The following is a 14863-nucleotide window of genomic DNA, read 5'->3' as shown; positions in this document are numbered from 1 at the left end:
TTTTCTTCTGTCTTTCAGTAGCTGCTGCTTGGTCAGATTCTCCCTCAGTGAGGTGTGGCACCTCATCAGTCTACTAGTTGTCCTGCTTTGGAGTTGGCTTATCTCTGTGCTTGTTTACTAGGGGCTTGTTTCTTTGCCTCTCCACCTTTCCCTGGGGCAAGGGCAAGGTCAATGATCTGTCAGCCTACTGCTGAGAGCATGTTGTGATGGTTCCCTGTTTGTTCCTCAATGCTACAGAGTCATCTGACTGTGGGTGCCCAGAGACTGAGCCCTGAAGTCTGCTGCTTTTCCTCCTTCCCTACTTCAGGCAGCAGCCTATCACCCGCCTGCTGTCAGCCCGCCTTCCCTTTGTCTACTGATGGTTCACGTGAGTTTAGCTCCTTGCACCTCCCCCCTTCTCCAGTGAGCTTTCACCAACCCCTGCCCCCTCTACTATGTGCTGGTTTTCAGTTCCATTGTTTATTGTTCATTTTTTTTGGGAGGGGAGGGAGGATCAATCTGTCCAGGGGGGTTGTACTGGTTTATCCCAGGGGTGGCTGAAGGATACCTTGTGATGCTTGGTGCTCACCTGTTTGGTCTGCTGACAGTCTTCCAAGCACAGTTGGGGCCAGCAGCTGGCAGTGGCATGGGAGTGGTGGCCTGCCTGTTCTCTCAGTGTATCATGGCATGGAGAAGCCTTCCATAGTCTAAGGGTTCACGGTGCCAAAGTTCCAACTCTCCCTTGTGCTTCACCTCCACCAAGTGTGGCTCCAGTGTCTCAGAAAGTTCCCTGATTCACCGAGCTCACGCTGTCTGTGCTCTAGTCATCATTTTTTCCCTTTGCTTTATTTAAATTATTTTTTGGAAGAATTTTGCTAGCTTGATCTTAGACCCTGATCATCATACTTCCATCTCCTAAATATCTGGACCACAAATATATGCCACCATGCCCAGTTTTTTTTTTAGATAGACTCTTGCTAAATTTGCCCAAACTGGCCTTTAACCATGACCCTCCTATGTCTGACTCCCAAGTAGCAGGGATTAGAGATATGTAACAGCACACTTGTTTTGTTTGTTTTTATGTGTGAAAATTTTATTATTGTTTTCCATTGTGGATTTTTTAGGTTTTTCCCTACAAGGTATAGATTCTGAATACAGAACAGACAAGATGAAACAAATTCATGATATAGTTAGATAGATGTAGATGCACATAGCCCACATGTATATACATACACACACATATATATATGTGTGTGTATATATAATGTTTTACATAATTTCTTAATCCTTGCCATTATCCTTCAAGGTAGGTGCTATTTCTCCATTTCACAGAAGTAGAAACAGAAGTGTAATAATGTTAACTGTGATTCCAAGATAGAAATGATGTGTTACAGAGTTTAACTTCAGATCCTGCCAGGATGTCTGGAGAGTAGGTTTTCCTAATCACTGTGTGTTGGCCGCTCAAAATAGTACAAGACCTAGGTTAGAAAGACTAACACATCTGAGGAGAGGATCCAGCAGTCCAATGTGTACATGTTTTTTGGAGATCTATAAGTCATAGAGTTTGTAAATCAGAGCTAGGACTTTATGTGGTAAATGAAGTACTTCTTGAGCAATTAGAAGAACCAGAAAAAAAGAATCATCAGAAAGATAAACCTGAGAAATGTTTTGTGAGATAACAGATGTAATTGCTTGTTTAGAAAAAGGTGAAAAAATGGTGACTCCATGAAACTTGATGTTTTTCCTTGACATTTGATGAAGACCTCTGAGGACCTTTCCTTAATCAAAATAAAGTCACCACCCAAATAGCTTATATGGCATGTGGTATTTAGAAGGAGATCCCTGCCAGAGTAAATATTTTAGTTAAGGGGATCCAATTTAGGTGGGGAAAGAATTCAGTCCAGGCACTGTGGGCAGAGGAACAGACTAAACTCTACAACATAGATTAGAGCCTTCTAGATGTGTGGGATTTTGGAAGGATGAGCTTATGAAATGTGATGAAGAATCTTAGTTTAAAAGACTCCCATCTCTCTGCAAAATCATTTGTTGGAAATAAAGTCAGATGCCCAGAAAGCCTGTAATTCCTTTGTAAGGTAAAATAATATTTATTTTCTGTAGCAAGACTTACTACAAGTAGGAAGACTAATAAATTGCTTTTCTGCATCATTGATGACCCAGAGGCTTGGTGAGCTTGTGCCTCCAAATACTAGGTCCATAAACACGTCATTGGAAAAGATTGGGATTTTCAGGGACAGAAAATTTGAGGTACCAGGGAATAGCAAGGTAGAGAAACACAGGCCTGAAAGTCAGGATAGAGAAGCTTAGGCTTTAAACTATTAGGTTGCTTAATTGTTCTTGTGGCATTAGATATTATTCACAAATACTCAGTCCTTTGCCTTTATCTTATGAGAGAAATATACTTTACAATCTCATTATGTGAGGTTTGCCAAAAAACTTTATTTAGTAATTGTTATATGCAGATGTGATTACCACTTCTAATTCAAGCTTTAAAAATCATTTTTCTTTTGGGCTTTTTCACTCTGGCCTTTGACCTTGGGTAGATCATATCTTGGAGTCCAATGGTCCAAAGTGGGTGGGAGACTTGTAGAGCAGACCTGACTAATGCTTAGAAGCAGTAGAGCCAGGTCAGTTTAAACATCTAATTCCTGACCACCACACAAGTGCCAAATGAATACAAATTCTGTAGTTTTAAACATTTTATCTTGTGAATTACTTGTTTTGCAACATTACTGTGACCATAGCATACTTATTCTGTGTGCTTAATTTTATCCTTGAATGAATCTTTCCAGTCTCTCTTATTTACTCCTGCTGTACTCTATTTCTAATTCTGACTTTTATTATAATTTTTCTAATCATAAATTGATAGAGACAACTGATGCGGGACCATTCAATGGTTCTTCTATTGTTACCACATAGGGGCAGATCTAAAAGATGAAAAAAAAATTTCATATGAGAATCTACTCAGCTAAGTGAGAAATACAGTGCTCAAAATTACTCACAAGAAGAGCATGTTAAAATAGCCAAGATATTACAGTATGAAAGACACAGGATAAGGGGGTGTGGAAATAACGGAGGAGAAAGTTTACAGGTAGAAACTCTATGAGACTGTAGGTATTTTTCTGACTCACTCTTAATTCTCATGTTTTACACGTATACCCAAATCCTTCACAGGAAGAAAATTAAATCAGTATCTTATTATATGTGACTGACTGCACACTGCTGTTCCTTGAAAGATTCTACCTCCCTCTGTGCCTAAGTTCTACAAATTTGTGTGGCCAAAGTCCAAAAATATAAGGTTATTTTATAATATAACAGAATTACTATATTTCTAGCAAGCATGTCTTCAACAATACTCTTTCCAGATCCCTAACTCTAAATGAATCACCTTTTAAATTCTCTGTTCCAGGGAAGGGCAATATCAAACTACCAATTTTTCAGACTTTGGTAAATAATGAGTTGTTAGTCTGTTCCTGGAAGTGAAATCCTTTTTTGTGTTTCTCGGAGATTCTCTTTCCTTTCTTAATATGGCGCTTGCTCAAAACTCAGTACCTCTTCTTCTTCCCTACTCTTCCTCATTTCTCCCTTCCCTTTCTACCTTCCTAGTTGATTCCCCCTTTACTTTCATGACCTTAGTTTTTTGTTTTATCTTTTATTCCCTCAGTTTTCATACATGAGAGTGTTAAAAAAAACAAACATATGATAACTTGTCTCTGTGGGACTGGCTTGTTTCATTTAATATGATGATCTTTGGCTCCTTCCATTTTCCAGCAAACTACATAATTTCATTCTTCTTAATAGCTGTGTATATATACCACATTTCCTTTATCCATTAATTCCTTGATGGACACATAGGCATGTGGTTGTAGTTTTGCCTGTGCCCCCAGGAGCTAGGGTTGAATTTATAGACTGTGTCCTACATTTTTCTGTATAGCCTTTCTGTTTTTCTGTGTTTTTCAGCTGCCCTATCACCTCTGTCATGATTTGGATTATAGCATCTCTGTTGCTACACTGACTCCTCTCAATTCAGAGTCTCCTAAGGGGAGTTTCTAGTCCACCATCTTGTCCCACTATCTTGTGGTATTAATGACCTCTTCTTATGCCACTGGAAAGACTTCTCTGGTGGTCACTTATGCTTAGCATTCAGGAAATATTTCCTTTAGAAAATGAGTGAATAAATAAATGAACAGTTACTCCTTTCTCCCTTAACTCCTATGATTGCTTTAAGACCCAAAACTTCAATAAAAGCTCAAACAAATCTCTAGAAGATTAATTATCTTTGCTCTCCCATTTCTCACTCATTCTTATTTTCCTTTCATGAGTAAAATGGAGCCTTGCTAATATGTTCTTTTGTTTATATTCTTTTGATGTGAATTATCTTTCTCTAAATTTTATATTTGGAAAATTCCTATATTTCTTGCAAAACCCATCTGAATTCTACATTGCACCGACTTAGAAACCAGGGCCATGTGCAAAAAATGTCAGCTTCTATAATATAATACAGCCAAACACAGGACTACTGTATGGCAAATGAATTCTACTATTAGAAATTTACCAAAAATAAGTGAAAATATGTCTCCATTAAAAGAAGAGGGCAAGAATATTTGTAGCAAATGTATTCATAACAACTTAAACTTAAACTGAAAATCCCAGTTATCCATCAGTAGGTGCATGGGTAATCATTGCATATTTTTATTCATGTGAAAGAAATTCCACTCAAAAATTTAAAAATGAGCTCAAATAATGTGTATCAATCAAAAAGTATGTTCAGTGAAAGGAGCCTTAATAAAAGAGCACCACTCTTTGATTTTGTATATATTTGAAATTTTATAGTAAAATGATGTATATTGGGGAAAAAAAATCTTTAAAGTAATTGTCTCACAGGAATGGTATAGGTATTACCTGGAGGGAGAGAGGAGCAAATTTTCTGGAGCAATGACCATGTTTTATGTCTTGATAGGTTGTTGGATTGCACAGTTATGTCAAAACTCATCACATGATATACTTAAGACTGTTAATTTTGTTTTATGTGAATTTTACCTCAAAAGAAATAAAAAGAACCATAAACATACATAGAATTCAAGTGAATGATGTATATGCTGAAATGCTCAGAGGGGAAATGTACTGATTATAAAACTTATTGTGAAGTGTTTCAGTGAAATAAGGTAGATTGATAGATAAGTAAAATGATGGAAAGATGGATTGATATGCAAAGGAAAACTTTATATGTGACATTTCTGATACCAAAAGTACCTATTTTCTACATGCAGAATTATCCATTTCCTTGTGTACACCAACTGGGTGTCCTACAACTTAATTCAATTCTTATACTTATTACCCAAGTTTGTTGAAAACCTTCAGATTCAAGGCTCAGTCCCACAAAACTTTCTCCCACTCAGACACCAGTCATACATAGTTTGTGCTCAGAACATCCACACTTATGTCTAACTTGGCTAGAAATTGGGGGTTCCTATATTCATGTTTAATAATTTGCAGTAACATCTCACAGAACTCAAAGACACATGTTATTCATGTTTCCTGTTTATTGCAAAGGGTAAGTTGAACAACCAAATGAAGAGGTGCATAGAGGAAGCTCCTGTGGGTTTCAAAGCACGGTAGACTTCAGTCCTCATGTAGTTTGGGAATTCTACCCTCTGGGCACATGGATATATTTTCAACACAGAAGTACCTCAAAACCCTAGTTTAGAAATTTTTATAGGTATTTAATCATATAGGCATAATTGATTATTATCTGTCTCCAGCCTCTTTCCCCTCCACTGAGAATGGAGTGTAGGACTGAAAGTTGAAAGCTTCTAATCCCGGGATGAGATAGGATGACCTTGCTTTTGGCCTACATCCAGCCTGAAGCTACACAGCAGCCCACTAAGAGCTGCCTCATTAAAACAAAAAATACTTCTATCACTTAGGAAATTCCAAGGGATTTAGGAGTTCTGTGTCAGAAAATAAATGTGTATTTCTTATTGTGTTATAATATGTGATAAATTACATGTAGTTAGATGTTAAAAGTAGGTTCTACATAATGGATACATCAGTTTTCACTAGAAAATTCTTCAAACATTATCTAAATGCTTATAATATTTCATAAGTTTTAGGAATCATTTTTGCTAATGGCCTTAGAAATCAAAGCTCATTCTTACTCAAATCAATTATTTCTCTTCTGGCTAAAATATAGTAGTTTTTCTAAGTCTGCCAGTCCATGCACATTTATTAGCTGACATTTTACTATAAGAAAGTGCTTTTTCTTACCAAAAAGCATTGATCTATTCATTATAAGCATGGTCTCATATATACTTACTCTGTTTATGGAATTATACTTCATTACTGTTATGAATTTCTAAGTTCAATTTTCCCAATATTTTTAAGTGATAAGTCTCCTTGATATATTTGTTTCTTTTAAATCATTTTTGGCACAAGATTTTTCCAAGTTCATGGTGTATTTTCTTTATTAGCATAAAGAAAATTTTGATGCTTCATTTCAGAAACTGATTCTTTTGAATGGAGAATGGTATTTAGAAACCAAGACTGAACATCTACTTATGCTCATTGCTAAGGGTGTGCTTGCTTCTAGGCTTTTATATTTATACAAAATTTGTAAAATTCTACTGAATTATATATATGAGTTATACATTTAAATAATTCTTTTGATAACTGCAATTTCACTACAGTATTAAGGAATTATTTTCATTTTATCCTTCTTTGACATCCTTCTTCACCCGTAAAAATGCTGTCTCCTAACATGCTCTGATTACATAATACAGCACTTATATATAATTCAGGGAGGATTTCTGGGTAAGATGATGATGTGAGCACAGGCAATTAACTCCTCCTTAGATCCCCACTGTAATGATGAAATGGAATTTTAAAGGAATTTCTGAATAAGAACTGAAAGCTAAAGAATGATATTTAAAAGATGTAACTATGAAGAATTTTAATTAGACATAGCAAAGACAGAAGGCTCTTTTTCTTCCTGAAAATGTTGCATTATCACTTTAAAACAATACAGATAAACCATTTGGGAACATCTTAAGTGCATTCTGACTTGTACAAGTGTCAAGTCCTTAAGGAACTATGGGGCAGGATATCATTTGGAAGAATGTTTGTGTGTGTGTGTGTGTGTTCTTTTTTAAGGCAAGGTCTTGCTATGTTATCCAAACTCCTAGGCTCAGGTGATCCTCCCACCTCAGCTTCCCCAGTACTTGGGAGTACAGGCACACACTACTGCCAATGGCTTAGAAGTGTATAATTTTTTGGGGGGTGGTACCAGGGTTTGAACTAAAGGCCTTGACATTGCCAGACAGACACTATACCATTTGAACCATGCTGCCAACTCTTTTTTGCTTTAAGTATTTTTCAAATAAGATATTACATTTATACACAGGTGGGCCTGTACTGTGTATGCCTCCCGTATAGCTGAGATGGCAGGCACTCACTATCACACCCAGCTTTTATTGGTTGAGAGGAGTTTCATAAACTTTTTGTCTAGACTGGCCTCAAACTGTGATCCTCCTGATCTCCACCTCTCAAGTAGTTAGGATTATAGGTGTGAGTCACTGAACCCAGCTAGAAGGATATAAATTTCAACTTAGATGGACTTTAAGACATAAGACCACAGGCAATAGACAACTTTCAGAAAGTTGAAAGAGCATCAGGGGAAAATCTCTGACATTATGGTACAACTCTAGAAAAGAAACAGAATAAAGCATTCCTCAGTGAGTAGTGAGACCCTTTTCTTATTCAGAAAAGAAGGAAAGGGGAAAGGGGGAGGAAGAAGGAAGCATTAATCTAAGAGTTATAAGAGAAAAGGCAAATCAATAAATGCCAGTGAATACAAAAGAGTTAAAGTCACGTTTAGTAAATTAAGATATAAAAAAATAAAAAAAAATGTATAAACAAGTTTTAAACCTGGGTCTTTCTCAAAGTACAACATCCTCCAGTATCAGTTTTAAATATGATTGCATAGCTTGGATTATGTTCTCACAACTCTTTTGTGCCTTGATAAATGTACAACCCAGGACTACCTTTAACCTGGGTTCCAGAATTAGAAGGCTCATGGAACATGTTTGTTATGACACAGAGCTGGCTGATGTAGAAATTGATACAAGAAGTGGATTCTGCCATCCTATCACACAAAACAAATGAAAACAAAAAGTAACACATGACAATGGTCTTGGGGTCAGGTAGTGAACAGATAATAAATTGTTATTGGAGACTAGAAAAATGACAATGCATGCAATGGTGAAATATAAGATAAATATGTCACTTGCCATAATCTAAAAAATAGATAATGTGCTTAACGAACCCATTATTTGGGGAGAAAAAGTTTTTAAGTACAATGAGATTGGCCTTTTTTTATCTTACCTATATTTAATAATGTATTTCCAAGTGAAAATTGAGTTCAAAGAAAATTTGAGTCATTTTTAACAAGTGAAAAAGAAAAAGTAACAGAATTTCAGGAATTGTAAGATTTAGAGACACAAATCTTTTGTTCAATTAGTAAAAGAAGGGGAATAAAACAAAATGCTTTGAGCAACTTCAGTAGACAAAGTGAGGTCATAACCATCACACATTTTGGTTTTAACTTGAATTTAAGTAATTTACCAATTCATAATTAAACTTTTGATTAGACAAAATTAATCCAGAAAAGAAGTCAAAGGCATGATCCCACAGATTAATAAACTCAGACTATCTACATTAAGACTAAAGAGACAACATGTCACAAAAAAGAATTTTGAGTTGGGATATTAATAGATGTGGTTGGGAAGCAAATACATTTCTTAAATTTTTTGAGAGTTATGCTTCTAGAAGTACTACTGTGTCTGCTTAAAGAGGCTGAGATTCTATTTGAAGGCGTAAAAACTTCCATTTCAGATATAACCAAAGATAGTAATTTTAAAAAGGAGACATTGATTAGACAGTGTAGAACCCAGAAGCCATGGAGTACAAAAGAAAAGGGTGTTACATCTAGGGAGCAGATCCATGACTTTTAATCAACATTTCCTTGATTAGTATAAAAATACAGGAAAGGTAGTTTAATGAAATTTCAGAAATGTTTTAGACCATTGACTACTCTGATTATCAGTGTCACTATCTTGTCACTATTCCACTATTACACATTACATTTGTGTCTGGGTATTTAGGAGCGGGAAGGATAACTTGTCTCTTTATACCTGTCTCTAGATCAAGAATAGCCACACCTAAGTCTGACTTGATTGAGACAATGGAAAGTGGATGCTGTGAAACATATCACATCTAAATGGAAACTCTATGTACAGTTATTGAACATGAGTTTGCTTAGTTTCTTCTTCTTTTCTGGTAAGGGAAGGTATGGCAAGTCAAAATTTTTCCTATGGGTAGGGTGCCAGAAGAGATGGTGCATGGAGCAAGCAAGTCGAGCTGAAGGACCTACAATTGTAGAAGTGAACTTGAACATGAAACAAATGTGTATTGTGTGGTAAGCAACTGAGATTCTTGGGTGGTAATTTGAGCAGAAAATCCACAGGATATTGGCTGATCTATAATTAGATAATTAGACCACTAAGGTGGAGTGCTCATGAATGGGATTAGTGTCCTTAGGAGAGAAGACTCAAGAGCTTGCTACTCCTCTTTCTGCCATGTGAGGACACATCAAAAAGTTGGGAAGTTGGCCATCTGTAATCCAGAAACACCTCATGAGACATCAAATCTGCTAGCAGACTTCTAGCCTCCAGAACTGTGAGAAAAAAATTTCTTTGTTTAAGCAGCCCAGTCTATGGTAATTTGTCTGACCAAATACAAATCTGACCTCATTAAATACAAGCTTAGTGGGGAAACTGATTTTTAAGATATAAAATAGTATTGTGTACAATCATATGTTTGAAATACTGATTTCTGAAAAAAATATAACTAGAGAGAAGAAAATCTAAATAGGCAGATTTTTTAAAAGATGTTGGAAAAATATGAAAAAAAAAATCCCACCTCCCAGAGACTACTAAACCCAGATAGTTTTAGAAACTAATTTTTTTCAATCTAAGAAGAGATACTTCCAAAAAAGATAGCTAGAAAATAAAATATTCCTAATTTACTTTGTAAAATCACAATAATAATAATAATATCTCAAAATCCTGGGAAAAATGTCAAGTTATAAAAAGTGATAATTTGTGCTGGATTGGCTATTGTCAATTTGACACTGCCATTGCTTCCTTCTAGTGTGGCCAACACTACATGTCTAAGACTTCCTTTCCCAAAATGTTTTCCTGGCTATTATGAACATCCACAGTCAGACAGACCCTCTGAGAAGCCACCATTCTCAGAGTGTCACATAGCCAGATGCAGAGCATCTTGAACTTACTTGTGAGCCTGGGAATCTCCAAGTAGTTATACAGCCTGCAGAAAATATTTTCATATCACAAGGTGTAGAGTTTCTTCTATTAGTTCATATTTATTTTGCTATACTTAAAATGCTAGTTCCTTGTTGTACATTTCCTGATAATAATGCCTTTTACAGTATGAGAAACTCCATTATAGAATCCATTATAGAATTATGAACCTCATTTCTGGAGCCATTACTGATTGAGGTATAAGAACATGGAAGATTAAGCATAGCCAAACTTTTCCCTGGGAGGTGAAGAAGTAAAAGCAAAAACAAACAAAATAAAAGACCCACCTCACCACAACATTTCAGGCTTCAAACTCTAGTTGGAGTAAGATTATACAATCATATGAGACTTAAATGTCTATGTTCCTTACATGAGGATTAAAAACCCACTATTAATTTTTTTTACTATATCACTACTTTTATTTATTTTTTTTTCTTTTCCAAAATTTTTTTTCTTTTATTATTCATGTGTGCATACAAGGCTTGGGTCATTTCTCCCCCCTGCCCCCACTCCCTCCCTTACCACCCACTCCGCCCCCTCCCTCTCCTCCCTACCCCCTCAATACCCAACAAAAACTATTTTGCCCTTATTTCTAATTTTGTTGTAGAGAGAGTATGAGCAATAATAGGAAGGAACAAGGGTTTTTGCTGGTTGAGATAAGGATAGCTATACAGGGAGTTGACTCACATTAATTTCCTGTGCATGTGTGTTACCTTCTAGGTTAATTCTTTTTGATCTCACCTTTTCTCTAGTTCCTGGTCCCCTTCTCCTATTGGCCTCAGTTGCTTTTAAGGTATCTGCTTTAGTTTCTCTGTGTTAACGGCAACAAAGGCTAGCTAATTTTTTAGGTGTCTTACCTATCCTCACACCTCCTTGTATGCTAAAGCTTTTATCATGTGCTCAAAGTCCAATCCCATTGTTGTGTTTGCCCTTGATCTAATGACCACATATGAGGGAGAACATACGATTTTTGGTCTTTTGGGCCAGGCTAACCTCACTCAGAATGATGTTCTCCAATTCCATCCATTTACCAGCGAATGATAACAATTCGTTCTTCTTCATGGCTGCATAAAATTCCATTGTGTATAGACACCACACTTTCTTAATCCATTCGTTGGTGGTGGGGCATCTTGGCTGTTTCCATAACTTGGCTATTGTGAAAAGTGCCGCAATAAACATGGTGTGCAGGTGCCTCTGGAGTAACCTGTGTCACAGTCTTTTGGGTATATCCCCAAGAGTAAAACCAACATTTTTTATATCTGAGCTTCACCTCTTTTCATCAAACACTCAAGGAAAACTCTTCCCTTAGGGTTTTCGCTGACCCTATGAACTTTCACTAACTGAAAAAAAGACCTTTTTCACTGACCCCTATCACCCTTGTTTCCCAACTTTTGTAAGGCAGCCTCCATAAAAATCTTAGTCAGTGAGACCTCCACCCCAGACCATGCTATTTCAAACTGAACCCCACCTTCCTTCTCCTGACTCTCACCAAATACAGGGACATCAGCAAAGGAGCTTTAACTCTTCACCATATACAAACTCGTAATTTAAAATTTATTCATTGTACAAGTATCATTTTTGAATTATAGTAATTTTAGAAACAAAAAATCATGATGCATAAAGAATCTGTTGAGGACATTCTGAAAGAATAAGATTTTTCAGTGAGTGAAAGAAAGGGTGTCTTGCATACCACATGCAAAATGTAAAACATTTTGATTCGAGATCTGTAAGTAGCTGTATGGGTTAATGCTGAGTATAGAATCTGACGTAGAGTGTTTTAAAAATGTAATGCAATATTATAGAAAATGAATTTATAATTAAAGAGTAACTTCAGAACTTGATGATTGTGATCTTTGCAATGAAGCATTCTCTTCTGTATCAACAAAGTGACAGCTTGTATTGGTATTTTAACTTGCCAGAGCCATTTAGACTTCATCTACAATGTGCAGAAACATTAGCAAAATTCAATCTTTTTTACATTGTCTTAGATGCTTCACTATTTTAGCCAATTGGTTTAAAAAATTATTTCATTGCTTTGACATTTGTCAAGTCAGTTAACCCTTCCTTTACCCATAGAGAAATTAGATAACCTAATTACTCTATTTTGTATCTAACTCATATCTCTTTATCTGTCATAAAAATGTAGAAAGAGCCAGGCAAAATGATGGGAGCTTCTATAATCCCAACACTTGGCAGGGGATGGGGGAATGCAGGAAGATGTGCAACCTGAGGCCAACCTGAGCAATGTAGCCAGACCCTGTCTCAAGATAAAAGAAAATAGAAGAAGAAAGAAAAGAAGAAACAGAAAAAAAAATAGGAAGAACAGATTACAGAAATATGGTTGTCCCTCGGTGTATCAGTCAGCTTTCTATCAGTGTGACAAAATATTAAGAATATTGACACAAGGGAGGAGAGTTTGTTTGGGCTCATTGTTTTAGAGGCTTTAGTTCATGATTGTTGTCCTTGTTGCTTTTGAGCTGGTGATAAGGTCATTTCACAGAATCTGGTGACAGAAGAAACCTGTCTACCTCATCACTGCCAGAGAACAGAGACAGGAATTAGAGATAGAGAAAAAGAGAGAGAGAGAGAATGGGTCAATATTTCCTGAAGTCCACAGCCCCAAGGACCTAACTCCCTCGGAATAGGCCCAGCTTTTAAAGTTCTGTCACCTCCCAATAGTGTCACAGGCTGGGAATCAAGCTTTCACATGGGCCATGGGAAAATTCTAATCCAAATTATAGCACTCACCATCCAGGGGAGGATTGGTTCCAGGACACTCAGGATGTCAAAAGCCTAGGATGCTCAAGTCCCTTATGTAAAGCAGAGTACTTGTATATGAACTTGCACAACACTCCATATAACTTGAATCAGATTACTTGTAATACCTAATGCTGTAAATGTTGTGTAAATAGTTGCTATATTATACTGTTTAGGAAATAGTGACAAGTAAAAAAAAAGATTTGTACATGCTCAGTATGGATGTATTTTTTTCCCAAATATTTTCTATCAGTAGTAGTTTGAATCTGTGGATATAGAGAACCTAATTGCACTCAGTAGGTATTTTAGGCTTGTGTAAAGTTTAATTTCATAAAACTTTTGAGACCATATGTCAAATTATGTTTGGTATGAAGAACACAGAAATAATTTTTATTAGAATGCAAAAAAAGAATCCCTATGATACACTATATGCATAGCTATATAGAAAAATGAATTAATAAAATCTCATGATATGAATTGATTTTGATGTTTTCTTTTAGTATTGTAGTTTATATTTTTTTGGTAAATCATTGAATTGTTTCTGTGAGCTCTTGGGGAATTTTCACAAAGTGTCATTCTAAGGGATTTGGCTTAAGAAATATGAGGGTAGGAAAGCTTGATGAATCAGTCTTTCCCTCCTTGGAAGAGAATGCTCAATTCTCTCTCTCTCTCTTTCTCTCTCTCTTTTTTCTGTAATGGTACTTGAACTCAGGGCCTACATCTTGAGCCACTCCTCCAGCCCTTTTTGTGATGAATTTTTTCTAGATAGGGTCTTGAGGAACTATTTGCCCAGACGGCTTCAAACTGCAATCATCCTGATTTCTGCCTTCTGAGTAGCTAGGATTACAGGCATGAGCCACCAGCACCCAGCTCAATTCTCTCTTTGACCTGAACATTTTTTTCAAATGACATGCATAGTATTAATTGTTTAAAAGTTGGTTATCAAATTTGAAAAGTCATGTAGGTTGAGTAGGGGCACGTATTTATTTACAGTGTCTAGCAGGCCATGTTATCTTGGACAAACAGTCTTTTTTCTTCTGAAATGTTTGGCTAATAGCCACATCTACATCAAAGGGCTACTGGAAGGGTTAATAAAACTAAAATATATAAACTATTTCACACAGCAGTGGCACACAATTATCACGGAACCAGTACTTGCTAATATTATTAAATACAGCATGGTCAGGAAGAATAGTTTTCTTTCACTTCAGGGTTGAATATTCTTCCAAGTACTGTTCTTTGCCTTCTCTGTGCTGCTTTCTCCTCCCACACCAACAATACCATGTAATCTCTTTTAAACTATGACAGAGAAAGCACTCAATAATTGTTAGCCTAAAAGATATTAGTAAATTGAACTTTACATATATGAAGTCTTTGTTATTAAAATTTTAAAATTGATAAATTTTACCTGTGACTGGAGTTCCCAGCTACTTTTTTGGGGGGAGGGGTCCAGGACGAGGAGGTCTTTCCATCCTGATCCCACTTATTTATTTTTTTGTAGCACTGGAGTTTGAACTCAGAGCTTCATGCTTGCTAGGCAGGCACTCTTATTGCTTGAACCACTCTGCCAGCCCTTTCTTGTGCTGGGTTCTTGGAGATAGGGTCTGGCAAACTATTTGCCTGGGCTGGCTTTGAGCAGTGATCCTCCTGGTCCCTGCTTCCTGAGTAGATAGGATTATAGGAGTGAGCCACTGACACCTGGCTTCCACTTTACTTCTTGTTTTCAAAGTTGG

The 14863-nt window shown here is 36.4% G+C and overlaps 1 protein-coding gene across 1 annotated transcript in view; it reads left to right on the top strand.

The window, feature by feature from the left end:
* The first annotated feature begins 210 nt into the window (after positions 1-210).
* Slc6a15 (solute carrier family 6 member 15) overlaps positions 211-14863 on the top strand; it is a 58562-nt gene continuing 43909 nt past the window's right edge. The window contains exon 1 of the mRNA XM_074084061.1: positions 211-367. The gene's annotated coding sequence lies outside the window, so the exon portion shown is untranslated. The remainder of the gene's footprint in view (positions 368-14863) is intronic.

Source organism: Castor canadensis, chromosome 8 (assembly GCF_047511655.1).
Source record: "Castor canadensis chromosome 8, mCasCan1.hap1v2, whole genome shotgun sequence".
In the NCBI taxonomy this organism is placed as follows: domain Eukaryota; kingdom Metazoa; phylum Chordata; class Mammalia; order Rodentia; family Castoridae; genus Castor; species Castor canadensis.
Note: the sequence above shows the minus strand (reverse complement) of the source record. Positions and strands in the feature narration are given on the sequence as shown.